This window comes from Artibeus jamaicensis, unplaced genomic scaffold (genome assembly GCF_021234435.1).
Source record: "Artibeus jamaicensis isolate MK-2021 breed Jamaican fruit bat unplaced genomic scaffold, CSHL_Jam_final scaffold_286, whole genome shotgun sequence".
Taxonomy (NCBI): domain Eukaryota; kingdom Metazoa; phylum Chordata; class Mammalia; order Chiroptera; family Phyllostomidae; genus Artibeus; species Artibeus jamaicensis.
In genome coordinates this window covers 4,976,157-5,003,921 of record NW_026522034.1, presented here as the reverse complement: position 1 = coordinate 5,003,921, position 27,765 = coordinate 4,976,157, and the positions used below count along the sequence as shown (strand labels likewise).

At 42.5% G+C, this 27,765-nt stretch overlaps 1 pseudogene; it reads left to right on the top strand.

Annotated features, from left to right (window-relative positions):
- The first annotated feature begins 18,548 nt into the window (after positions 1-18,548).
- Positions 18,549-20,464, top strand: LOC119041305 (serine/Arginine-related protein 53-like; annotated as a pseudogene).
- The last annotated feature ends 7,301 nt before the right edge of the window (positions 20,465-27,765 follow it).

Genomic DNA, 27,765 nt, shown 5'->3' with positions numbered 1-27,765 from the left:
GTCCAAAAGCTTCCTATGGTCCAGCTGGGATAAATCACTACCTGCTCACTTCCCTGGATATTCTGGGTTCCAGGTCCTCCTCGCCCAGCCAGAGGGCCAGGCTTGTGTCTGCTCAGCATCCTCCGAACAGTGTGCCTGGATGTCATCAGCTACCAATCCTGAGCCATGGCCTCACCCTTCAATTTCTGTTGCCTTCAGGGCAGAGCCCTTGGGGCCCCAGAATTTCATTTAGAGTTGAAAGGTACCATCCAGCATAAGAAATCCCTGTCAGGTGGCTTTTTAGCCCCTACTGGGATACAATATAGTTCTTCAAATATTCAACAATTCTTTCTCTGCCAGGTAAAACAGCTTTAGTTTCCTTAACTATTACTCATAGTTCAAAATTTCAACACCTCCTCATGTCCTGAAATTTTGTTATTGACTATTCCTCACTATGTATTTACTCTTAAAACCCTAAACTCCCACAACAGGATGTACCTCTTGGGTATTTTTATCCTGGGAGTAACAATAACATAAAGACTATTATGTACCAGAGACTACACATATTATCTCATTCAACTCTTACCTGGTGAAGTAGTTACTAGTTCTAGTTTCTGATGAGGACACTGAGGCCTACAGAGGTAAAACAGCTGTCAGAATTCAATCCTTGGTCAGTCACACTGTGCTTTTGACCTTTGTGACATGCCATCTTGCTCACCCAGAGCCTAGTTGCTTTATTAGCTAAAATGCTAGAGACACCTATTTCAGGGCCTGCCAAATTTGGGGGCTTTCTTCCTTGAAGCCAAGATGAATTTTGAGCTTTGAGAGACTGGGCAAGCCCTTTAATCTATACCAAATGCAGCATTGAAGACAGAAGAAGAAGAAGGAGAAGGAAGAAGGGAAAGGAAGAAGAAAGAAGAGGAGGAGGAAGAAAGCGAATACAAGCATTATCCATACTGTTTTTCATTTTCTGAGCTGAGCAGCTCTTCCAGAAAAGGGAGAGAGAATACTTATTTCTTTTATTTTTCTTTCTAGAACAGATACTATGGCCCAGGAGGAAATCTGTTTATTCCTCTTGCCTGCCTCATTCAGGACACAAAGCAACATGATTCTTCCTACTCTATGGAGCAAAAGAGAAAGCAAACAGGATTCCTTAATAAAAGTGTCTCTAACGAAGGAATTAGTGCTCATTCTCCTTGGGGTTTCCAGACAGATATCTTACAGAGAGTACAGTAACTCAGTCTACCTTGCCCAAGAACAATGGGCATAGTATAGTAATATCTTTCCTTCCCCTAAGCAAGAAAAAGATGTTACATGGCCAGAATGGGGGGTCTAGGCTTCAGTTGGGAATTTTACCAGGCACTATCCATAGCAATATTATACATGTATCAACAAAGTGTCAAGTGAATATTTAGAGAAGAATATTCTGATTTTACTTACATGTGGGCTACATTGGGCATTATGGTTATGGAGGAAGAACTGGGAACTGGACTGCTGCTTATACAAGTTTCTTTCCTCCTGGGAGAAGTTAGGTGACCTGACTGGGCATTGAGGTAGGGCTTATAGAGCCTGCTCCCTCAGCTCATCAAGCCAAGTAGCAAATCAAGTCAATCTGAGACATGATTCAAGGGATTCAACCACTACATTACCATGGCAACCTAAAGGAAGTTATAGTTACTCAAAGCTTGCCCAAGGAGCTATGATTGCTCCAATCATTCATTAGGATCAGCATGTGGGTGGATGAGAACTATCCATTTTGGCAAAGGCATGGAGACTGAGGAAAACCTAGGGAAAAGTGCTTGTGGCTCAAGCCCAGATGCAAATATCCACAATTACCTGAACCCAGGACACCATGTGCTGATGTATGTGCATTTGGGATTCATCACTCAGAGTGAATTTACCAATTAGATGTTATGAAAATTCAATGTTAACGAAGTAGAGCCTGCTGAGAGATTTAGCACACGTCTGCTGTTCGCATGAAGTGAGCTCCTTAAATATGTACCAACCTGAATATGTGGTAATTTTCCTTCAAAATTCAAACATACCCCCAAAAGGTGTAAAAACTTAACTGAACTGCAAACCAGAGGTAAAAAGCTTTCAAACTTAGTGTGTTTCTGAGTGGACGCTTATGTAAATTATAAAAAATGTTAAACAATAATTAGGTAAGAGCTTAATTTACATATAATAAAATGCAAAAATCTTAAGAGTAGAGTTGGATAACTTTTGGAACATGTGGCCACTTCCTAGATCAAGACATAGAACACTCCTACCCCAGGAAATTCCTCTGTGCTTCTTCCCAATCAGTCTCTACTCCTGGATAAGGACCATACCGATTCTTTCACCATATTTTAAGTTTTGCTTATTCTTGAACTTCATATAAATGGAATCATATCTATGTGTCCCCTGGATCATTTTGCTAAATGTAACATTTTTGAGGTTGATCCATGTTGTTGCGTGTATCAGTAGTCACATCCTGTTTGTTGTTGAGTGATCCATTGTACAGATATAACAAACTTGTTTGTTCATCTGTTGATGGCCATTTGTGTGATTTCCAGTATTTGGTTCTTTATCTTTGCCAATCTGATAAAAAGAAGTGGCATTTTGTTTTATTTTTTAAAAAATTATGAGTGAGGTTGAAAAACTTTACCTGCATTTATGATGTTTATGAGCCATGTCTACTTCTTCACGTGTATCTTGGCTGTTCACATCCTTTGTAAAACATAGTTAGGAAAAGTGTGACTTGATGGAGGACCCAATAAAATGTAGCAAAGTATCTGAGACCAATACAATAATCATTATAGTAATAGTCATACTAACATAATAAACAACACCACACAGAGAAAAGCTGTTTAATCAGAGAGGCACAATGAGATTTTTGAGCATTTCTTGTCCATTGAATTACAAAAATATCAAATTGTAGGAGATATTCACAGGTAATTATTAATATGTTTTACTGTTATAGAACATTAAAAGTTGATTATTGGTTTCTGTATAAGATGAGATTCCACTGTAATCTCTTTGCTTAAATAATTGTAACATTTACTACATGAAATGCAGATGCTTGTCCCATAAAAAATAAATAATACTGGGACTTCCAGCCAAGATGGAGGCATAGGTAGATACATTTTGCCTCCTCACACAACCAAAAGAAGAACAATAACAAAAAACAAAAAACAACCAGAACTGCCAGAAAATCAAACTGTATGGAAGTGCAACAACCAAGGAGTTAAAGAAAAAACATTCATTCAGACCAGTAGGAGGGGTGGAGACAGGCAGCCAGAGTGGAGAGGACACATGGCAAGGCAGTAGCTGGAGGACCAGGGAAGATGAGGTAGTGACCGGCAGAATGAATGATCCCACTAGCATGTGAATAAACTGGGAAGAATAACCGGGAGGCGAGATAGACCACACAACCCAAGGTTCCAGAAAAGGTCAATAAAGCCTCAAAGCCTCTGACTGGAATACCTGTGGGGGTTACAGTGGTGGGAGAAACTCCCAGCCTCACATCAGAGTTTGTTGGAGAGATCCATAGGGCCTAGCAATGCATATAAGTCCACACACCTGGGAATCAGCATCAGAAGGGCCCCAATTTGCTTGCAGGAAGCAGGGGAAGTGACTGAAAGCTGGCAGGAAGCCCAGCAAGTGGCATTATTCCCTTTCAGATCCTTCCCCCACATACAATGCCATAATGCAGTGATGTGGTTTGCCCAGCTCTGGCGAATACCTAAGGCTCCACCCTTTAGAATGTAACAGGTAGGCACAGACAAAAAATATAGCCCAAATGAAAGACCAGATCAAAGCTCCAAAAATAAAACTGAGCAATGAAGATATACCTAACCTATCAGATGCAGAATTTAAAACACTACTAATCAGGATGCTCACAGAATTGGTTGAGTATGGTTGCAAAATAGAGAAAGAAGTGAAGGCTATGCAAAGTACAATAAAACAAATATACAGGGAACCAACAGTGACAGGAAGGAAACTGGGACTCAAATCAACAATCTGGAGCAGAAGGAAGAAGTAAACATTCAACCAGAACAGAATGAAGAAACAAGAATTAAAAAACAAACAAACAAACAAACAAAAAAACAATGGGGAGAGGATTAGGAACCTCTGGGACAACTTTAAACATTCCAACATCTGAATCATAGGGCTGCCAGAAGGAGAAGAGAAAGGGCAGGAACTTAAAAAGTTACTTGAGACTCCCGGCCAAGATGGTGGTATAGGTGGAAATATTGTGCCTCCTCGCACAACCAAGTTTAAACACAACAAAATTTTAGTAAAAAAGAAAATGCAACCAAAACACAGAAAATTGAACTATAAGGAAATCCAACAACAACGAACTGTTCAGCCAGGCTGGTAAGAGGGGCAGAGCCAGTGACTGGCAGAGCGGGGTTGTACAGGAAAATTCAGCCAGACCAACCCAGGTGCATGGGCAGTGGCAGGCAGACCCAGGGAGGGGGCAAGGTGGCAAGGTGACCGCGGTCACACATTCGTGAGCAGATGAACCAGGTGAGGGAGTGAGCAGTGAGATGAACCGGGCAGGTCCCAGTGGCAGGCAGCAGCAGAGGGGACCACTATTGCCCCTCTTTGACCCCTCCCCCACATACAGTGTCACAACCCAGAGACCTGGGTTGCCCCGTCCTGGTGAACACCTAGGGCTCTGCCCCTCATATGTAACAGGCACAAACAGATCAAAACATTATGGTTCAAGAAGAACTCAAAGCCCCAGAGCCGATAACTCTCAGTGACCAAGAAATAGCCAACCTATCAGATGCACAGTTCAAATCACTGGTGATCAGGATGCTTACAGAACTGCTTGATTTTAGTCACAAATTAGAGGAACAAATGAAGGCTAAACTAATTGAAATGAAGGGAAATGCACAGGAAACCAATAGTGATGGAAAGGAAACTGGGACTCAAATCAATGGAGTGGACCAGAAGGAAGAAAGAAACATTCAACAAGAACAGAATGAAGAAACAAGAATTCAAAAAAGTGAGGAGAGTCTTAGGAACCTTCAGGACATATTTAAATGTTCCAACATCCGAATTATAGGGGTACCAGAAGGGGAAGAGAAACAGCAACAAGTGGAAAACTTATCTGAACAAATAATAAAAGAGAATTTACCCAATCTGGCAAAGGAAATAGAATTCCATGAAATCCATGAAGCTCACGGAGTCCCAGAGGAGTTGGACCCAAGGACGAACACACCAAGGCACATCATAATTACATTAGCCAAGATTAAAATGAAGGAAAGACTCCTGGAAGCAGCAAGAGATAAGGGGACAGTCACCTACAAAGGAGCTCCCATCAAACTGTCAGCTGATTTCTCAAAAGACACCTTACAGGCAAGAAGGGACTGGAAAGAAGTATTCCAAGTCATGAAATCCAAAGACCTATATCCAAGATTGATCTATCCAGCAAAGCTTTCATTTAGAATGGAAGGACAGATAAAGTGCTTCTCAGATAAAATCAAATTCAAGGAGTTCATCATCACCAAAGCCTTATTATATGAATTATAAGTTCCTTATTAATAAGAGAATTATGTAAGAAAAAGAAGATCAAAACTATGAACATTAAAATGACAACAGACTCACAACTATCAACAACCGATCCTAAAAAACAAAAAACAAACTAAGCCAATAACTAGAACAGGAACAGAATCACAGAAATGAAGATCATAAGGAGAATTTTAATGGGGAAAGGGCAGTGGGAGAATTGGGCAAAATGTACAGGGAATAAGAAGTATAAATGGTAGGTACAAAATAGGGGAAGTTAAGAATCATATGGGAAGGGGAGAAGCCAAAGAACTTATATGTACGATCCACGGACATGAGCAAAGGGGGGAAAGTTGGTGGGAAGGGTGGATGTAGGGTGGAGGAGAATAAAAGGGAGAAAAAATATGAGACAACTATAATAGAATAATAACTAAAATATATTTTAAAAGTAAAACTGGGATAAATTTTTTGTTCATATTTATATAAAAATATACCAGTTTCTCTAGGGCAGGAGTTGGACTTTATTCGAAATTTCTAAACAATATACTGTAAATTTAAAAATAACTTACAAAAATGTGAAATCAAAGTAGAAATGCCTTCAAATACTAATTCATAAAATATCTTTAAAGGTAAAATTGGAGGAGTCATCCAGCATTTTAAATGCTTTATGGAGATAGAGTGATTTTATTCAGAATTGCCACAAACTCCTTTAAGCAAGATAGGTAGTGTATTTGGTGTAAGTGCCTTTCTTGACTGTAAGTAGAAAGCAACTTCATTTGCCTCCATTTATCTCTTAAAATTCAGTGAGGAATATCCTCTGCTCTTTGGGGATGAAAATTCATCAGCCCTGTGACTTTTCTGGTCACTTGTGATTAATAATAGTTCTCTAATCACTTTCAGTCTCCAAGTACAGTCTCCATTCAGATACTCAAAATTTGCCCTATATAAAGAGGAAAACTGTAAGCTTTGTTTAATGTTAAATCATCCTCATCAGCCAGGGCCTGAGGCAGTCAGGAAGTCCACAGGGGCTGAAAGTGTGTGTTGGGTTTTCTTTCCCTTCCTCCTTCTGTCCCTCCCTCTCTCTCTCTCTTTCTCCTTACTTCTTTCCTTCCTCCCTTCTTCCCTCCTTCTCCCCCCATTCCTCCCCGCCCCCTCTCTCTCTCGATGAAAGGGAAGTACCTGCAGCACACAAACCATTCTCTCCAAAGACCTCTTCCTCCCAAATCCTCCCCCATCCCCACTCCCCTGACCCTCAGTGCTCTCACTGTGGTTTGAGGAGTTCAAGGGAAATTCCATGAGTTCATAGACATGTATGCAATATTTGAACAGTGGCCTCCTATGGAATGTAATTTCATGTTGCGGCCAAAAGTGAGGCAGAGTCCAGTTTATATATTTGTTTAACATAGTTTTCTACTATCTCTCTCCTAGCTTGACCTTCAATTCCCTCCATTCTGGCTTGATAGCATTTATTCTTAATAGGAGACAGATGAAAAGAGTAGTTAAGAATGTCTGCATTCTCTCTGAAACCTCCCCTTGTTATATAACTTCTTTCTCAAGCATAGGGATTTTCATTCTCTGTGAAATTGCCTTTAAAGACCACAACCAGCAGGCTATTAAATTAACTAATAATAAATAATATAATGGTACATAGATCTCAATACTCATGTTCTTCTTATTTCCTAAAGGTATAACTAAAATGGGAATGGGGAAGAAGGAATCAGGGGAAAGAATCTAATATTATTGAACACTTACTACAAGCTCATCACTTTCTATTTATTATCTTATTAAATCACCATGGTAACTATGGGAGGTAAATATTATTATTCTCATTACATACAATAGATGAGGAAACTCAAGTACAGAGGAATGAAATAGCTTGTCTAATAGTCAGAGCTAGCCTGGTATGTGATTATGCTACTGTATGTCTGAATCTCAAATTACTGTCATAAGATAGATTGGTGAGCTTGGTAAAATAACAAATAGATTTTTATTATTTTCACAAACAAATAAAAAATCTATCCTGTGGTGGATACAAAGGACCTAAAAATCACCAGCTATGAACACCTAAAGAGTTAATATATATATTTTTACGCCCTGGCTGGTGTAGCTCAGTGGATTGAGCGCGGGCCTGCGAATCCCACAGTCGTGTTTCGATTCCCAGTCAGGGCACATGCCTGGGTTGCAGGCCAATTCCCAGCAGGGGACACACGAGAGGCAGCCATACATTGATGTTTCTCTCCCTTTCTCCTTCCCTTCCCCTCTAAAGATAAATAAATAAAATCTTAAAAAAAGGAGTTAATATATATTTTTAATAGTTTATTTAAGAATATGTGTGTTAAAATTTTATAAAATTGAAACAACACTGTATATACAGTTCTAAAACCTAATCTTAAATTTATTATACTGTGAACATTTCCCATTGTCAATAAAATTCTTGAAGATTATTTTTAATGGCTTTGTACTAGACTCACATGGGTGCACCATGATTATTTAACCTTGTTCCCTTATTATCAAACCCTGAGGTTGTCTCCATTTTGTACCATTTTGGCTAACATCATAATGTACACCACTATGCATAAATCTGCATGTGAATTTCAGAAGATTATTAGAAGAGGAGTTACTGGATCAGAAGGTCTGGACTTTTTAAAGACGTGATACAAATTACCGTACACTTTCTAGAAAGGTTTGTAAGAGGTGGACTTATCTTAAACTCTATCAATCTAAACACCTGTTTCCACACAGAAACGGAACCTTTACGTGGGTTGGCCAGGTTGTCCTCTCCTCTGGACAATGTCAGTGACACAGCATACAAGTGTTTTGGCTCCAGAAACCATAATCTCCAAACTAGGAATCTGTTTGGAGTGAGCACATTTGAATATTTGCATATTTGTAGTCCAAGTTCTCCTGTAAGGACCAGCCTGCATGGAGTCCTTTGTCTGTAACATGGCCCTGCTCCAGCCAGGTGGGCCCTACTGCCACAAGGCAGGCAGCTTTGTCTGCTCACATGCCCATCACATCTTCCTACACACAAATCCAGGGCTCCTCCGTGGAGCCAGAGCGTCTCCCAAGGATCCCCAGCAACAAGTTGATAAACATATATTGAGGTGACTTTGCTTTGAATCTATTACAGGCGAACTGTCCCAGCTTTGCACTTAAGTAATGAACTTTTTCTAGAGCTTGTTCCAAATCCTGCCTGTTTCCCACTCCAGAACCACACTTTTAAGATACAAAAGCAACATACAACAACACTAGAAATACATTTAAAAACAATATTTTAATAACCTTTTTGTTTCTAATCAAAAGTAGCATATGTTTAAAACAGAAACCTTAGAAAGCCCAAGAAAGCAGAAAGGAGGCAGTGACCAGCATGGGCGGTGGCTGACATAGCAGATGGGGAATGCACAGGTCTCGGTGGACATCTGTGCAGGGTCAGCAGGGGTGATGCTTAGCTCAGCAGATGTCAGGGGGACGTACTGCAAAGACTGAGAACCATTAAGAACTCTTCCATTCAACACTATGTAAGCCTGAGAACATAGTTCCAGCCCTAGGGAGAAGGGCAGGGGAAACTCCTGGAATGATTGAGATGAAAGTTGTAAAAGCAATAGAATGGTGCTTGATTTAGAAATTAAGTTCATTAGTGACAAAACCAAGAATGGCATAGTCTAGTTTTATATTTGCTTTCTAGCTCCCTTTGGCTTCTGGTCTTCAGCTTCAGGGATACTCTTCCACCAGTCTCTTTGCCAGTACCTGGACCAGGTTCAATCCTAGTACCTGAGAGTGTTTGAGGAAAAGAACAACAATTCTCTGGGCTCCCCATGGGAGTTACCCCTGCAGGTCACCATGGAAACTGGACATGGAAACTGTGACTGTTGGTGCCAGGCTTAGGTGGAGGATGTTCCCAGTACAAGGTGGAGGAAAGCTATCTTTACCATGATGTAACTCTGCCTATGGCCCTCCACCTCTGAGGACTTTCTTCCCTTTATTCTTCTCATTGGAATTGGGAGGTTAAATCTCAGAAAGCAGCAGTGAGCATAAAACAAGACACGGGACAAAATAAACAGCTCTATAGGGCCATAATCCCTGGCAGGAATGCACCAGGAGGCAAGGAATTTGGTTTCCCCGAGCCATGATGCCCACCCCAGCTATTTGTCCCACAAGGACCCTCACAGCCACCTGGCACAGTTGCTTTTCTTCTGGGGTTCTTATTTTTGTACTCCTGCATCTTTGGCAACACTTCAGGGGAGCCCCAGGGTAGAACAACACCCTAACTGTCAAGACGATATAGCCTCAGAGAGTCACCGAGGCCAGCTCTGGAATCCCTGGAGACATCCAAGAACAACACATGAACCAGGATTGTCACTGCGTGACGTCTACAGTAACAGAGATGGGAAACATCCTCAGGGCTCACCCGCAGGAAACCACTCACACAGAGGAAGGTACATTCACTTACAGGAGCACTGTGCAGTCATTAGAAAATACATAGCTTTATGTGCATTAAAAGGGAGTATGCATATGTTCATAATATATTTTCGGTGAAAAGGGTTTAAAACATTATGTACAGCATGATCTTATTCTAAAACAAAAAGAATATATTTATCTGTATATATTACAAATAGAAAATTTCTAGTGGGATAGAAGCACTTTTCTTTTTATATCTCCTACATGTTTAAAATAATTATGAAATAATGTATTGCTTTAATTTAAAAAATTATAATCTTTACTGATGGAAATGTTGCTAAAGCCTGTTATAGCAGCCACAGAGGTAAGTTGCTTAGATCTACCTTCAAGAAAGAACTTGATGTTGCTGTGAGAAGAGCAGGTCATGAACCGCCCTGGGCGGCAGGGCCTAGAAGATGCTCTTCCCAGGCAGCCTGCCAACGACAGTCCTGGAAGGGGTGCCATATCCTACCCCTCTGCCCCATGTGCAAGCCCTCTTGGGTGTTCTTGGTGCTGGAGCTCCATGTTGGGCTGACAGCTTTCTCCAAGCTGCCCCAGAGTCTGAGGCTCTTGCACCCACTCCTTCTGTTGCCCCTCTCCTTCCACAGGCTTAGACCTGCTTGGCAATCCGAAGGCTTCCCAGCCTCCTCCCGCTCCTCCCTCTTATTCTTTGCAGGCGTCATGCCAACAATATCTTACACTTCTTGAGGCCTGCTTCCTAGAGGACCTAACACAATGCCTTCATGTTTCTGGACATGTTATAGGAAACTTGGACTTGATTGTTACATTCTTTATATAAAAATACCCTCCTCTCACTCCTCTTGCAAGGAATTATTATCCCAGATGACCCCCAAGTACTTTCACAAACAAACCAAAATGCCTTTATCTTCCTTTTCTGACTGTTGGTGCCTGAAATTTGCTTCCTTTAAGCCCACCTCCCAACCCCCTAGTGCTGATTCAGAAAGGCTAATAATGTTGGCAAGGTCACTGTCCATGACCTGTCGTACTTCTCAACTGAGAAAGGCCAGCTAACAAACATGAAGGCCTGACAACCTTGAATCCTTGCATGCCTCAAAGCAGTGTGTAACGCGACTACAGAAAGCACGCCCGAAGCCACACTGCTGATGCCAGAGTCAGGGTGCACTCTGAGTTTTGCCACTTTCAAGCCTGGTCTATATGTCCCAGGTCAGGTAGCTCCCAATACACAGACCTGCTCCTCCCAGCCTGCAAGGCTTAGGTTCCCTCTGGTGCCCCACAAAGCACACCCCACAAAGTCTCACGCAGAGCCTGTAGCAGACATGTGGCTACATCTCAGGAGGCCACACAGAGTTGGTGGCAGGTTGCCCTCCCAGTCATGCTCAGAACTCTGGCCTTAAATAGCCTGGGTCCCAGAGTCAGCCCAATGTAAGAATGAAGAGAGGTAGACCAGGAAATGGGGCAGGGCAATCACAGTGCTTTTGACAGAGGCCAGAAAGGGTTAAAAGAGTCAAGTCAGGACACCAATGAATTTGTAAACAAGTGTGTTTGGGAGATTAAGAGCACCTAGTACCCACCCAGCCTCCCTAGAAGACTGCCATCTTGCTGTGGGTGGGGAAGCATTTGCCTCCATGGGTCAGTGCCATGGTGCCTGGACCTGGCCATGGTTTGGGGCACGGCTCCGGGTGAATGGCCTGCAGGCTGTTTCTCCAACCCACACAGAGAGTCTGTGAACTACTCAGTATTTTTTAAGACACGTCCTTTCTACTTAAATCAGCCAGAACTGGTTTCTGCTACTTGCTGGGAATTGGGTGACATGCATTACGTAATGACTAATGTTTTTGCATATGTCCAATTAGCATGGAGAAAAACATATTAACAATGAAGTTCAATAACAGTTGTTAGCACAGGTTGCCTGGGGTAGGGTTAAGGTGAAGATAAGAAGAAGAATAGAAAGAAGGCAAGCAAAAACTGAGCGAGGGGAAAAAATAAGACTGCACGACAGAAAAAAATCAGCATGTAGTATGATAGGATCGCATGCATGCATCCACATAGGCAGTGTGTTCACATACCAGCGCTATCTCGGATCTGCTGAGAAATTTTTGCAGGATTACACAAGCCTTGAGTGTTTTCAGAGCTTCTCAGGAGATACTGACGAGGAGACAGAATTGATGTGTTCATTTACTGATGTGACCCTGAACCACCTGCATCACCATCAGCCCAAAGTTTGCTTAAAGTTCATGTTCCCAGACACCACTCCAGACCTCCAGAGTCAGAATCTGGAGTGGGGGTGTTCTCTGCCCAGAGTGAGGGGGCTTGGCAGCCAGTAGCCATGAGACCAAATTTCTGGGGCCTGGAGCCACCGTGGGACTCCTTGGCACTCAGCCAGGTCTGGTGCAGTGTACCCCACCTTTTCCAAGGTCTGCCCTAAAAGTCTTTAGTAACCGTTTCATCCAGTAGTCCCACTTCTTGGAACTTATCCTAAGGAAATAACCACATAGTGTGAAAAAATGTGTGAGGAAAAATGTTCATCACAACACTTATTTATATTAATGAGCATTTGGAAACAGCCCAAATATCAGTGACTGGGGGAGTAATTAAAATAACTATGACACTTCCGTGCAGTGGAAGATGATGGCGCCATTAAAATTGTGACCTAGATGTCTATGTACAGGAATGGAAACATGTCCACAATGTATTGTGTTAAGTGGGTAGAAAAATCAGATGGCAAAAGTGCAAGAATATCTCAAAAGCAACAGATGGCATTTACATATATGGCATAGCTGCATGTCATGTATCTTCTTGGGGACATTTTCTTAAACACCCCAAATAACAGGTTGAGTACTATTATGGAGAACCTTCAATCCACTCTTGTTTTTCATAGGTACGCACATACACATATTTGTAACTTACTACCAAAAATTTCAAAAAAAAATTAAAATACAGGAGGCTAAAAATCATCTGTACAGTAAAGAAAACCATAACAAAATCAAAAGTCAATCTACTGAATGAGAGAAATTATTTGCATATCTGTAAAGGGTTTAATACCCAAAATATATTAAAAACTCATATAACTCAATAGCAAAAAAACAAACAATCTGCTTAAAAAACAGAGGAACTGAATAGACATTTCTCGAAGAGGACACACAGATGGAAAAGATGCTGAATGTCACTCATCATCAGAGAAATGCAAATCAAAACCAGTGAGATATCACCTCACACCGGTTGGCATTGTTGATATGTTGGCCTCAAAAGTTTTGTCATATTGTTTTATATATTAGGTATGTCTTTCGGAAATATAATACTGGGTTAGCCAAAAAGTTCATTCTGTTTTTTGTGTAAGATGGCTCTAGTAGTACTTAGTCATCTTTAACTTCATTTGAAACAATTTTTTTAGATTGTATTGTGACAGCTGTCCTATCAGTGTGCATTTAAAAAACCCAAATTGGTGAAACATTGTATAACCATTTTAATATTGAAGATGGAAGAAAATATGCAACATTTCTGGCATATTATGCTTTATTATTTCAAGAAAGGTAAAAATGCAACTGAAATGCAAAAAAAGATCTGTGCAGTGTGTAGAGAAGGTGTGTGACTGATCAAATGTGTCAGAAGTGGTTTGTGAAGTTTCATGCTGAAGATTTCTCATTGGATGATGGTGCTCCACTGCTGGGTGGACCAGTTGAAGTTGATAGTGATCAAATCAAGACATCGACTGAAAACAGTTAACATTATACCATGTGGGAGATAGCTGACACACTCAAAATATCCACATCAATAAAGTTATTGGTGAAAAATGAAAAATGTCTTTATTTTATGGAAAGAACTAAATTAACTTTTGACCAACTCAATATTTGTCTTTATGGCTTATTTTATTTGGTGGGGTTTTTTTTGTATTGGGGATTATAGCTTTTGAATTTAGGCAAGTTTGTATTTTCCTTCTAATGGTTACCTTTATACTCATTCTAAAATGTATACTCCTAGTCTCTTCTTTTTCAGGATATTGTCTGTTGGTCCCCCCCCCACCATGTGCAATCTTGAATTTATCTAGTAACTTCCTCCATCTCCTCCACACCATCTCCACAGCTTCTAATATGAAGTAATATCCTTTTACTGTTAGTTAAAACCTACAAGGCAATCCACAAGTTTGTTGAACTTTTTTTTTATTTTAATTAATTTATTTTTTTGAATTGATTATGCTGTTACAGTTGTTCTATTCCCCCCTTCATTCCCCTCCACCCTGCCCCCCCAACCCCACCATTACCCCCCTTTAGTTTATGTCCATGTGTCTCAAGTCCTTTAGGTTCTATATTTCCCATACTATTCTTGCCCCCCCATCTATTTTCTATCTACTGTCTATGCTACTTGTTTTCTGTACCTTCTCCCCCCATCTCCTCCTCCCACTCCCCTGTTGCTAACCCTCCTTGAGATCTTCATTTCTATGTTTCCACTCCTGATCTAGTTGTCCTTTTAGTTTGCTTTCGTTTTAGGTGTGGTTGTTAATAACTGTGAGTTTGTTGTCCTTTCACTGTTCATGTTTCTTTAACTTCTTTTTCTTCGATAAGTCCCTTTAACATTTCATATAATAAGGGCTTGGTGATGATGAACTCCTTGAATTTGGTCTTATCTGAGAAGCACCTTATCTGTCCTTCCGTTCTAAATGAAAGCTTTGCTGGGTAGAGCAATCTTGGTTGTAGGTCTTTAGATTTCATGACTTGGAATATTTCTTTCCAGCCCCTTCTTGTCTGTAAGGTCTCTCTTGAGAAATCTGCTGACAGCCTGATGGGGACTCCCCTGTAGGTGATTGTCCCCTTAGCTCTTGCTGCTTCCAGGATTCTCTCTTTCATTTTAATTTTGGCTAATGTAATTATGATATGCCTTGGTGTGTTTCTTCTTGAGTCCAACTTTTTTGGTACTCTCTGGGCTTCCTGGATTTCTTGGAAGTCTATTTCCTTTGCCAGATTGGGGAAATTTTCTTTTATTATTTGTTCAAATAGTTCTTCCACTGGTGGTTGTGTCTTTCCCCCTTCTGGTACCCCTATAATTCGGATATTGGAGCGTTTAAAGATGTCCTGGAGGTTCCTAAGACTCTCCTCATTTCTTTGAATTCTTGCTCCTTGACTCTTTTCTGTTTGGCCATTGTTTGGTTTCTTCTAGTCCACTCCATTGATTTGAGTCCCAGTTTCCTTTTCATCTCTATGGGTTTCCTGTGGAATTCCATTCATTTCCCTTAATTTAGCCTTTATATGTTTCTCTAATTTGTGGCTATAATCCACCAGATCTGTGAGGAAGCTGATGACCAGTGTTTTAAACTGTGCGTCTGAGAGTTTTGCTATTTCTTCGTCACTTAGATTTATCTCTGGGGCTTTGAGGTCTCCCTGCGACATTTTTGGTCTGTTCTGGCCCTTTAAGTGGGAGAAGCGGCGCCTTGGAGTCCCAGGTCGCTGGGTTGTGACTCTGTATGTGGGGGCGTGGTCAGAGCGGGGAAATGGCGGCGCCCTGTATCGCCGCCGCCGCCGGTCCAACTGCTCACTCCCTCACTCGCGCGCAATTAGGCAACCACAGTCAACACGCTGCACCGCCTCCCCACTGTCTCCTCTGCAGTCGCTCACCCGGTGGGTTGCTCGGTCGCTCACTAGGTCCAGTCCTGGGTTTGGAACCCGTGCGACTGGATTCGCGCGTCTGGATTCCACGCCCGGGTCCGACCAAGCCCTCCTTTGTAACTCCTCACCCGACGCTGGTTTCGCCCCTTACCGGTCGGGCTGAAGAATTTGTTGTTAGCGGACTTCCGAAAAGTTCAGTTTTCCGTGTTCTGGTTGTGTTTTCTGATGTTAAATTTAGTTGTCCCTAAACTTGGTTGTGTGAGGAGGCACGGCACATCCACCTAAACCTCCATCTTGGCGGAAGTCCTTGTTGAACTTTTTATATGCTTTCTCCATTTCCCCTCCATTTTTGGCAGTTGTGCTGTTTAGTTGGTCAGAACAGAAAGCCATCAGTACCATTTTCTCTCCCCAAGAACCATCATTTCGTCTTAATTCTACAGGAAAAGATGTCTTCAATGCTCACCCCAGTCTGTATGCAGGTACCTCTCTAGTCATTCTGTTTTTTAAAAACTCATTCTCGAGTAGGTGCCTCAGGAAGGACACAGGGGACACTGTTCCCCCGTATTTTTGTGTGTGTGTCCATAACAGTGAGCCTGTGCCTTTCTACACGGTCACTTTGATCACTGTAAAATCCTTACCTCATTTTCTTTCCTTGAGCAATATCAGTGCGTGGCTCCATCATCCTCTGGCGTAATGTTGCATTGTGTCCAAAGTCTGATGACACTCTCACTTCTTTTCTCTGTAAACAACTTTTTCTGTTTTGCATTTTTTCAAATCCAGTAGTTTTACTAGAATATTGGCTGCTGTGGGTTGATATTCTCAGATAGGAGATGTACCTTTCACTATGAAGTTTCAAGTCTGTTTATTTCAGAAAATTGTCTGAATTGAAGTATTTTCATATTTGTTTTGTGCAGTTTGGGTTTTCATCTTCAGGATTTCCATCCCACATACATCGAGTCACCTTTACCTAACATGTGTGCATGTGTGTCTCTGTGTGTGTCATTTTCTCTTAAATCAGTTTTCACTTTATTTTTGTTTAATTTAAAAGTATTTTATCCTTTGCAACTGGTGTTCATTCATATTTAGGTTCTGTGGTGGTTTTAAAACATGGCCACAGAAAGGCATAAGAAAATATTTTAAGGTGAGAGGATTGTTCCATATATCGACGGCGCTGGTGGTTAAGAGACTATTCAATTACCCACAGTCGTTAAACTGAGCAATTATACTGGATGAACTTATTGCATGCAAATTATACTTTAATAAAGTTGAGAAAATGGACAAAAGCTCTTGGACATGCCTCCTAACATGAGAAAGCCCACGCCCCTCCTTTAAATCTTTGTGAGCCTGTGACAGCTTTGACTAACAGAGCGCAGCAGAAGTGATGTTATGTGAGTTCCAAGGCCAGGTCAGAAAAGGCCAAGTTGGTCTGCATTGGTCTTTGGAAGACTCACTCTTAGAAACTTGAGCCGCTGCATACAAAGCTCGACTACCCTGAGAATGATATGCTGGGTAGGCCACCTGTCATCATTCCGGTAATCAGTCCTAGCTGAACCCACCCTCCAGCCCTCGTGCCAGACAGACAGTGAAGGAGCCATTTTGGAAACAGGCCTACCCCCAGCTCTCACAGTCCTGCTAAGGCCAGAAGCCATGAGCCTGGTACCTTGCTGTTCTATTCCACTAAATTCTGGGCTAATTCATTATATAGCAATAGAGTGGTAAAACACGTCCCTTCCATTTTACTCTTTATAAAATCAAATTGTAATTTCTTATTCTTTTCTGAGTTCTGTCGCTTATATTTTCAAATCGTTCTTTTATCAATGATTTTATTTCTAAGTTTTTATAAGCTTATTAGAATATAATCTTGTTAGAACTATTCTTTTTAACATCATACTTTAAAATTTATTTTAGTTCATTTAATATATTAGGTTACAAGTTTTATCTGTTTTGTAGGCATGTCCTTCTAGCATGCCCTCATTATCTCCAGAGACAAATTCTGTCCCTTATTTCCTTAGAATGACTTTGTGTGGGATTTGCTCATGATCATTTTCTGTTGCTCATTTTAATGGGAGAAATTGTTTGTACTTTTAAGAGGAGAAAGTAGGCTAGGACAACTTTCCTAGATTATTCACTATCCTGGAAATTTTCCTTGCACTATTTTCACAAGATGATTTATGTATACATATAAACATAACATACATATAAAATCTCCAATTATTTTCTAAGTTGTCTATCCACTGCTCTGTCTCATTTTTAGCCAAATCTCCTCTCTCTCTTTCTCCCCCCTCCACCCCTTGCGATTCTCAATTTAAATTCTGATCCCAGCATGTATTTTTTTCTACACAGGACATTATCTTACAGTGAAGTTTGGTTTGTTAGTTTAAAAAATTTAGAAAACCTTGAGTGTTACAGCTTCTCCCACCCCCTGGGATCCCCTTGCACCCAAGTACAAATTGGAGCTTCCTCCACCTTTTGGCTGATGTTCTCGGATTGGGCTACCAATATTTCCAAGGGCATTTGTGGGTTCTCTGGTTCTCAGGGCTCCTGGAGTTCACTTCTGGTTCTTCCCTCCCTCCCACATAATTGCCAAAATCACAGTCTCACAGTCACAAGTTTCTTGAACTCACCTGCTCAGACTTTGGAGCTTGTTATGATACCTAGTCACCTAGTTTTGTTATAGATCAGTGGTTTGGCAACTTCAGAGTCAGCATCACCAGACTCATCTGGAGGGCTTGTTAAAATAGGTTCAGAGGTCTACTGTGGGCCCTGAGATCTACATTTCCAGCGAGTTACTTCTGGTTTGGAGACCTTGCTTTTAGAAACATTGTTATTAATGTTTGTGAGCTTTTTGTTTTGTTACCCTCATTGTTTTGTGTATTTATATGGAGGAATTGAGGAGATAAAAAATTATGCTACTGAGGGAACCAGGAAGGCGGTGAGCTTAAACTGAAGAAAGTTCGAATGGCACCAGTGGCACCCTAATTTGAAGAAATGTTTCTTGGTTTGCGGTGCTTTCAAGTCAAGGGGAGTTGTGATCTTGAAGGCAGGGAGCCAGAAATGGGATACCATTCATCTGAAGAAGAAAGCAGAAGTGAGAGAAAGCAAGAAACTCTGTAAACAGCCATTTCCAGGTAGTTCTTCAGATAGTAGAACATATACCCAAAGGAAACGAAATCAAGGTCAAAGTCAAGAACTTGGTCCAGAGATCTTCAATTTCACTCACATTCTTATGATAGAAGACGTAGGCATCAATCAAGCAGTAGCTCTGCTAATGGCTCTAGAATAAAATGAAGTCAAAGTCATTCAAAGTCAAGGGAAAACCTATTCAATTCAGAGGTTTAGGTCAAAAAGCAGAACAAGAAGGTCTAGGTCAAGACCTCGTCCATGTTCCCATAGTGGAAGCAGTTAAAGGTCTAGTCATAGAAGAACGCATAGTCTATCTCAGGATAGAGAACAACATAAAAGCAGAGATAAGGAGAAAAGAGAAAAGAAGAATGATAAAGGCAAAGACAAAGAATCAGGCAACATCAAATATGTGCAATCTGGAAACATCAAAGCTAAAATAGAACATCTACTGCCAGCTGCACAGGTCGAAGCCAGACTACAGCTGGTTCTTGAAGCTGCTCTGAAAGCTGATGAAGCATTGAAAGCCAAAGAAAGAAATGAAGAAAAAGCAAAAAGAAGAAAGGAGGAAGATCAAACCACCTTAGTAGAACAAGCAAAAAGAGTAAAAGAAATTGAAGCCATTGAAAGTGATTCTTTTTGCCCTGACTGGTATGGCTCAGTGGGTTGGGCATTGTCCCAGAAACTGAAAGATCATCAGTTGGATTCCCTATCAGGGCACATGCCTGGCTTGCAGGCCAGGTCCCTGGTTGCAGGTGTGTTGGGGCCATAGGAGAAGCAGCCCACATTGATATTTCTCTTCCTCTCTTTCTCTCTCCATACCTATCAGAACGGCTGTCATCAGTAAACATGCAAACAAGTGTTGGTGAGGATGGATTTGGAAAGGGGTGGGAATGCAGACTGGTACAGCCACTGTGGAAAGCAGTATGGAGATACATAAAAAAATTAAAAAGGGATCTGCCGTTGACCCAGATATTTCACTTCTGGTAATATATCTGAAGGAACCCAAAACACTAATTCAAAAAAACATAAGCACCCCTATGTTCATTACAGTGTTATCTACAATAGCCAAGATATGGATAAATATGTCCTTCAGTAGATGAGTGGATAAAACAACTATGGGACATTTACACAATGAAAATGTCAGCCATAAGAGAAGAAAATTTTACCCTTTGCAATGGTATGGATAGACCTGGAGAACATTTAGCCAAGTGAAATAAGCCAGTCAGAGAAAGACAGATACTGTATGATTTCACTCATATATGGACTCTAAGTAATTAACTTAACTAACAAGGAAAATGGGGATGGACTCATAGAGATAGAGAGCAGGATGATAGCTAGTGGAGGTATTGGGTAGGGGTGATTCTCAATGAACAAAAAGGAAAAAGGACTCATGGACATAGACAAAAGTGTTGGTGATTGCTGAGGGCAGAGGGTGTTAGGGGACTAAAGAGTAATAGAAAAAATATGATAAAGATGAAATAAAATACAAAGAAGACAGTGATTTATTTATTGTAAAATACAATAAAAAAAGACAGTGATTTTTTTTTTTTGGTTCAGCAGACATTCAGATCAAGTACAGAAGTCAAAAAGTAAGTGGAACCAGAGAAGTGAAGCACGCGACTGCATCATCAGGGCCCGCGGTGCTTGTTTCTGATGCACCAAGTAATGAGAAGTAGACAGACCCCAGCAGCATCCCTACTGCTGTCAAGTACCGAGATGACAGTTTCCTGGCTCATCTGAATTTATTTATTGAGAAAGCTGATGCCAAGGAAAAGTGGTTCAAGAGATTAATTATTCTTTGACGAGAAAGGCTAATGGGCAGTTTTGTAGCCATTATTCAAGTATAATACATACATTTGAATTAGCAGTAACATTGGAAGTTTAGGTTTTTAAAGCCCAATTTAATGTTTTACTCTTAAAAAACAATTGACCCAATTATATAAAAATGGTAATTCAACTTCATCCATTTCTCATATGGTCTTGCATATTTGTTTATTTGAACTTAAACATTGTGAATATTAAAACTAGTATGAAATTGAGGGATGAAAATGTCCTACTGTTAAAGCTTATCCTACAAATATCAATCTTAAAATAAATGGCATACAATAGTGTTTCTGAGTACACTTTTGAAAATAGCGAGTTGTCATTTAAAGACAATCTTGATTAATCATGTATACAAAAGAATCAAACTCTATGCTATAAATATGAGATTTTATCTTCCATGTATTAGGAAACCATTTTGAATCTTTTATGTCACCTTGCTGGAAAATTTTAGGCACAATAAAAAGCACTTTTCACAACTAAAAAAACAATTATGCTGCTGACACTTTGGAAACCAATCTGACAATTCCTCACAATGTTAAACCTAGAGTTACCTTATGACTCAGCAATTTTATTCCTGGGTAAGAGAAATGAAAACGTAAGTCCACACAAAAACTTGTACACAAATGTTTATAGTAGCATTATTCCCAATAGCCAAAAGATGAGAAAACCCAAATGCCCATCAACAGATGAACAGATGAACAAAAAGGGGTCTATCCATGCATTGGAATATTATTTAGCCTTACACAGAAGAAAACTCTGGCATATGCTACAACATGGATGAACCCTGAAGACATTATCCTAAATGAGAGGCAGATATTACATGATTCTATTTATACAAAATGTTCAGAACAGGCAAATCTAAAGAGACAGGAAGTATATTAGTGGTTGTCTAGGACTAGGGAGTGTGAATAGAAATGAAGAGTGACTGCTAATGGGGACAGGGTTTCACTTCGGGGTATGCAACTGTTCTGAATTGATTGTGGTGATGGAATCACATAGTACAATATGTGAACCATACTGTTGTTGATTGTAAAAAAGCAACTATGTTGCCACAACTGCAATGTTCCCAGAATTTCTTATTTTTAAAAGTATTTATTTTTAAAAATGTTGGCACTTCTATTTATTGTAATGAGTTTCCTGTAAACTCCTTGCAAACATTCACAACAGGGCAATCTGTCCAGGAGCTGTGGCTGGAGCGGGTGGCTGAGTGCACCCTGAGGACGGGTTTGTGGCTCCAGAGTGTTGCTTGCAGCGTAAGCTGGGGTGATGTACAGTGGGGTTTGCCATGGTAACACCCAGCAGCTGTCTGGCCTTGGGGCAAAGCACTGGGCTCTGGGCGTCCTGCCCTCCCGGCCCTCAGTGCAGCCTGGGCCACTGCCTTTGCCGGAAAGGCAGCAGACCCCTTCCCCGCTGCCTCTTCTCCACTGCAGACTCCCTCCTGGCCCTTCCCTTGGTTCAAGGGCTGCCGGAGTCACCCTCCCTCTCTTCTCACCCCACCCCCTGCCCCGTCAGGACTCATCCTGCTTTCCATCTTGTCAGACAACAAAGACACTGGGGGAATTTATTTATACCTTCAGCCAGCTAATGAGACAATTCAATGAAAAGCAGCCCCAGCTTGCCGGAGCCCCTCAGACCTCTGACCGCCTCTGCTGTGTTCTCATTCCCAGCATTACTCTACATATAAATTCTCCACGGTGAACAGACACCATTCTTCCCTTCCAGGAAACCCATTTTCCCCTTAGCTATTTTATTTAAATGTCTTGTTTTGCTTTTTATTATTACTGTTATACTGTAATTAATTATTCTTCTATCAGCTTCTCTTTAGTGCACAATGCCCGATGCAGCATGAAGTGCCTTCACACGCCGCCAACTAGACACCTGCTCTGCAGGAAAAGGAAGCTTCTGACATTTTAAAAACACACAGGCTGCTAGACCCTCCCCTCTATGGAATAGGAATGGTGGAGAGAAGGCGGAAGGTTTGCATGAGCGGAACTGAAACGGTTTCAGTCAAGTGAATGTGGTTTTCAATTTAGCCAGCAGAGTTCTGACTTTTCGCAGACAGGCACTTGCAGGGTTAAAAGAGTCCCGCAGGAAGCCCGAGAGAAAAAGCGAAAATACATTTTAAAGCATAGCCCCTACGTTGCTCTCAAATTTGGAACCATTGTCCAGTCCGTCTCCAGAGAACCTTTGCTACATTGTGTTCTCTCCAGTTTCTTACAGAAGCCCCTCAAAGCCAGCCTCTCTGAAGAGTTCACCAACACCGCGGACAATTCTGTGATGTTGGGTATATAGGGCCTACCCCCGCCCCCAGATATGTCCATGTTCTAATCCCCAGAACCCGCAATTGGAAAAAACGTCTTTGCAGATGTTACTAAGTTAAGGATTTTGAGATGAGGAGATCATCCTGGGTTATCTGGGGGTGGAGTGAGCAGGGGCGGGGGCCCGCTAAATCAATGACCAGATTTTACTTATAGAGAGAGGGAAAAAAACACCAGTGTGTGAGAGAAACATCATCAGCTGCCTCTTGCACAACCTGGCCTGAGTGCAGGCATGTGCCCCAGCGGGGAATTGAACCAGCAACATTTTGGTTCCCAGGCCAGCGCTCAATCCACTGAGCTACCCCAGTCAAGGCTATATATAACAGCACCTTGTTATACTTTGAGTTTATCTTGTAGAAAAACATTTTAAATGTTATATTTAAATGATTTCTATTTCTATTACTTTAAAGAACTTTCAGCTTGTGGAGTGTTCATCCTGAATGACTAGCACACATCTCTGTGTGACTGGCCGTAGTGATGTGTGTGTGTGATAGTATGTGTGTGCATCTCTGTGTGTGTGTGCACATGAAATCCTCCTGCAAACAGAAAGTTTATTTTTCCTTTTCCCATAAATCAAAGTCCACTGGATGACTTTAACTTAAACTACCTCTCCTGACCCAAATAAATAAATAAGTAAAATGCCAACAGGATAAAATATGGGCTAAAATGTTATTGCTTACTTTCAAGATATGAAAAGGTGAGTTGTCATTGAGTTTACTGCGCGAATCACAGCTCTCACTCTTGGCAACGCCCTAAAATAACACTTTCCTCCTCAGTTCTGCAGCCCAAACACAGCAGCAGCCAGGCCCTGTTTCTCCACCAGTGAAAGGTTTTCATTTCTGGCAGGGCACACCGTAAACTGAGGCCCAGCAGGGAAACAAGACATGGTATGGAACTCACAAAACCCGGAGAGCCATCTGCATGCATTTGTGGTGATTAATTCGTCCTTCTTTTGGGTTGAATGCCAGCCTGCAATTAGGAACAGAAATAGAGCCTTGCTTTTTACAGAGCAACCCCCAGAGCCCCTGGAGGGGCTGGCCCTAGAAGAAGGCCTGGTAAAATCAGAGAAGAGCTGAAATGCCCATTAGCTGAGGGCATGCGCATTCCCCAGTCTTCCTGGCTGCCTCTGCTGGACGCCTTACAACACGGCAGGGCCAACCTCAAGAAAGTAGGGACTCGAGGAAGAAAAAGACAGTGAATTTCTTCTTCAGTTTTTGTGACTATTTTTATTTTTTAAAAAATTCCAGGAGTCTACAGGAAATTTTCTAGGTCCCCCTGTCCATCTACCCAGTCCTCTCCCTTCACTGAATTTAGGAACCCACCAGTTGGGCCAGGCCTGTGAGGTTCTGCTTCCAGCTGGGGTTGATGCTGGCATCACCAATGGCAAGGCCAGGAAAAGGGAGAAGAAGATCCTTGTGAACACTGGTTTGCAAAGTGTGTGGGCTATTGGTTCCCCTCACTCCTCTACACTTGCTCCCCACTTTTCTACCCACATAGTGTGTGCCGAGCTCTGGGGTTGCAAGAGGAAATGAGGGGCAGACCTCCTGTGTCCATGGGGTTTGTCTCCTAGTTAGGGACACACACCAAACATATCAATCAATCATTTCAAGTGGTTCTAAGTAACATGAAAACAACGAAACAGGTTAGAGTAACACAGAGTAGCCAGGAGGTGATCTAAGTGTTACTTAGGTTGACCAGGAAAGGTCTGAGAGAGAACATGGTATTTAGGTTTGGGACCTCCTGATGACGTGTTAACTCAAGGTAACACAGAGCCAGTCTTGAGGGGTCATGTGCTGAGCATCAAGTGAGAGTGGTCAGATGTCTGGGTCTGTGGCAAGAAAGGAAAGTAGAAAAAGAAGGCAAGGAGGCATTTTTTCGCCCTTCACCCTGCCACCCCTAGGTCCCTCAGCTGTAGCCTCTGGTGCTACTGATATCCTGCAGGTTAGCCGTTGCCGTGTTCTGGAGCAAGACCTGCACTGGTCATTATAGCCACCCACCCTGGCAGCCAGTGGGTCCTGTGCATGCAGTCCTAGTGGAACGAGCTCAACACTAAACCACAGGCCTCTACCCACTCATCACTGCAGTCCAGCAAGGGAGGTGGTCTTCACCTGCAGACTGTCCACACAGACAACCATAACCCAGTGTCCTAGGTGCAGTGCAGCGAGGGCTGCACAGGAGGCTGGGTCACTCCTGTTTGTCCTCAGACGTCTTCAGCCTTGACGGTCCCAGCGATCGCCTTGGCTGCGCTTGACAATTACTCTTGTTCAGCAAAGGTTAGGCTGCCCTGCGTACAGCACCAAATTTGACCAGCTCTGAGAGGCCTGTCACCACCCCCTCTCCCACTGCCACCACCCTGGTGCTGCTTTCTATGGGGTGTGCTTATCTGGCGTTCCCCAAGCCCAAGGGAGAAAGCTGGAGAGACCTCCCTAAGTCAGGAATAGGCCCTGGGCTCTCCACACCCAGGCCTCCCAGTCTGGCCAGCCACACACTGGGCTGTTGCTCCTGTTTCCTGCCCGGCAACCCATTGCAATTTAAATCTAGCACTAAGCCTAGCCCCCAGGGCAGAGCTCAAAGGGCCCTGAAAAACATACTGGGCTAAGGGACCTAGGATGGCTCAGTCACACAAACTGCCCACTTGAACCTGTGTGCTGACCAGAGACAGGGCCTGATTGTGAAGAGAAAGTCTACGATCAGGGTGGGGGCGAACCCTGCCTCAGGAGCTCGGGTCTCAGAGGGAGTCAGCTGTGCTGACCAGGGCCAGGAGGATTTGCCCACACTGGGGGCTTAGGTCCCAGATCTGGGTCTCCAGAGCAAGCAGCAGCAAAACTCTTTAATCCAAAGGGGTCTTGGGCTTGTTTTCATTCAGTGAGGAAGTAGGAAGGGGAGGCTTTGTTCGTCAGTCACTCCCGACCAAGCTGGAAGAGTCAGATCTGAGTCTCAGGAAGGACACTGGGGCTCAGCACAGAAATCCAGGGTGAGGTAGTGGGTTCCGACGCCCGTTCTTACCTGGTCCCTCAGTTTTTCCTGTGGGCTGTGGGCCGAGGGCCAGCTCCCCTCTGTACAGAGGTTCCAGGGGCTCACTCACAAAGCACAATTCACCCTACTGGTCGGCATGTCGTGGTTTCTTAACTGGACACTGCTGTTTCCAAATGATGCTGGCGTAAAAGTATCTAAAAGACGGATCGTTAACAATAAAAAAACCAATTTGCAGAACAACACAGACATAATAAATTTATAAATATATCTCACACACAAATCAAAATTATGCGTATATCTTTCCAAATGTATGTAAACACCTACAAAAGGGCCTGGAAGGCAGTGCCTGGACCTGGGAGTGGTTACCTCCCGGGAGAGTGGGGTTGCAGGAGGCAGCAGGGAGTGTGCTTGGCCTGTCAGTGTGGTTTAAATTTTTCACAACAAGGATATTTTTCTGTTATTTCTTAGGTAAATTAAAAAAAACTGAGCATTTCAAATCTTCTCCCTGTTGTCGGGGCTGCAGGTGGTGCCAGCTCAGGGCAGCGGGGTGGGTGGGCCGCCCTGCTCACCGGGGCAGCCCTCAGCAGGCTCTGCGGCTCTGAACGGGGCGGTGTAAATGGAGGAACTTTAAAACCCAACCCCGCTAGATGACTGTGAAAAGGTCCCCGGTTTTGTTCTGGCATCCAGGCTGAGAGTCTCTAAGGCTCTGGAATGGGGAGAAGATCTAGAAGGAGACAATAAGGGAGGGAGCAGGCCCGGGGGGTGGCAAGTGCCGAGGCCCCTGAGCCGTGGAGGTATGGTCCTCCCTTCCAAGGTCCCAGGGGTCCAAAGTTCTCCTGTGGGTTGCTTTCTGCTCAGTACCGTACTAGAGACCCCTTAGTTATCGCCATACCTTTAGAAGAAAGTCTGTTATATGTAAAAACCTTATGTTAGTGGAACTTTAGAAAATAAAAAAAAATGTAAAATGGTTACTGAAAAGCAGTCATCAAGAGAAGATCAAGAATTGGGAGAGCATTATATTAAGTGAAATAAGCCAGGTGGCGAGGGACAAATACCATATGATCTCACCTTCAACTGGAATGTAATCGACAAAAGAAAAAAGCAAACAAAATATAATCAGAGACATTGAAATGAAGAACAATCTAACAATAGCCAGAGGAGAGGGGGGAGGGGATAGTTGGGGGAAGGGTTGGACAAAACCAAGGGGGAGGGTGGAAGCAAAGGAGGGCGGTGGGATTGGCTGGGGTGGGGGCAGGGGAGTGGTGGGGAAAATGCAGACAACTGTAAGTGAACAACAATAAAGTGATTTAAAAAAAAGAATTAGGAAGGGTCAGGAATTTGAGTTTGAGTTTGTTCACCAGGAGACCATGAAACCTCTTGGGACCCCTCAGAAATCCTGGGAAGGGCAGTAATTTTCCACGGTACATGAGATGGAGGATTCAGTAAGTTTAATTGGCCACTAGGATAGTGGTGATTCTGAAAGACTGGAATCTTTAATATAAGTAAAAACATACTAATTGATTTGTAAATATCAGAAAACTATAAAGAAGTAAAAACTGCCAGCGTAGCATTTCTATCCATTTGGTGTAACACATTCATGCATTAAAAAGGAACCCCCTCCAATTCTCCCCTGTGCAATTGCATCTGATGGTCCAGCTTTCAGAGTAATGCAGTGCATGGAGTCAGAAGCTTAGACATCCATAAACCATCCAGACATGTAATAGTGCTTTCAAAGGGGCCTGAGCACTGGGGGGAAGTGGCCAGTAATGGCTGAGCTGGGTTTAGAGGGGGAGGAGAGAGGGCTCAGGGCTTCAGGAGAAAGTAAAGTAGCAAGTGTAAGGAGAATTTTTACAGCAGCTATAAAAACAAGCCCCATCCACTCACAGCTAGATTCCTAGTTGGCCAAATACACCCAGGCCTCTCGCGGTGCGAGTTGCCAGCCTTGGCTCAGTTCTGACAGCTCCTGTCTCAGAAACGAGTAACAGGCTTCCAGAGAGAAAGAGGTACCACTTCTTTGTGGAGCCAGTGCA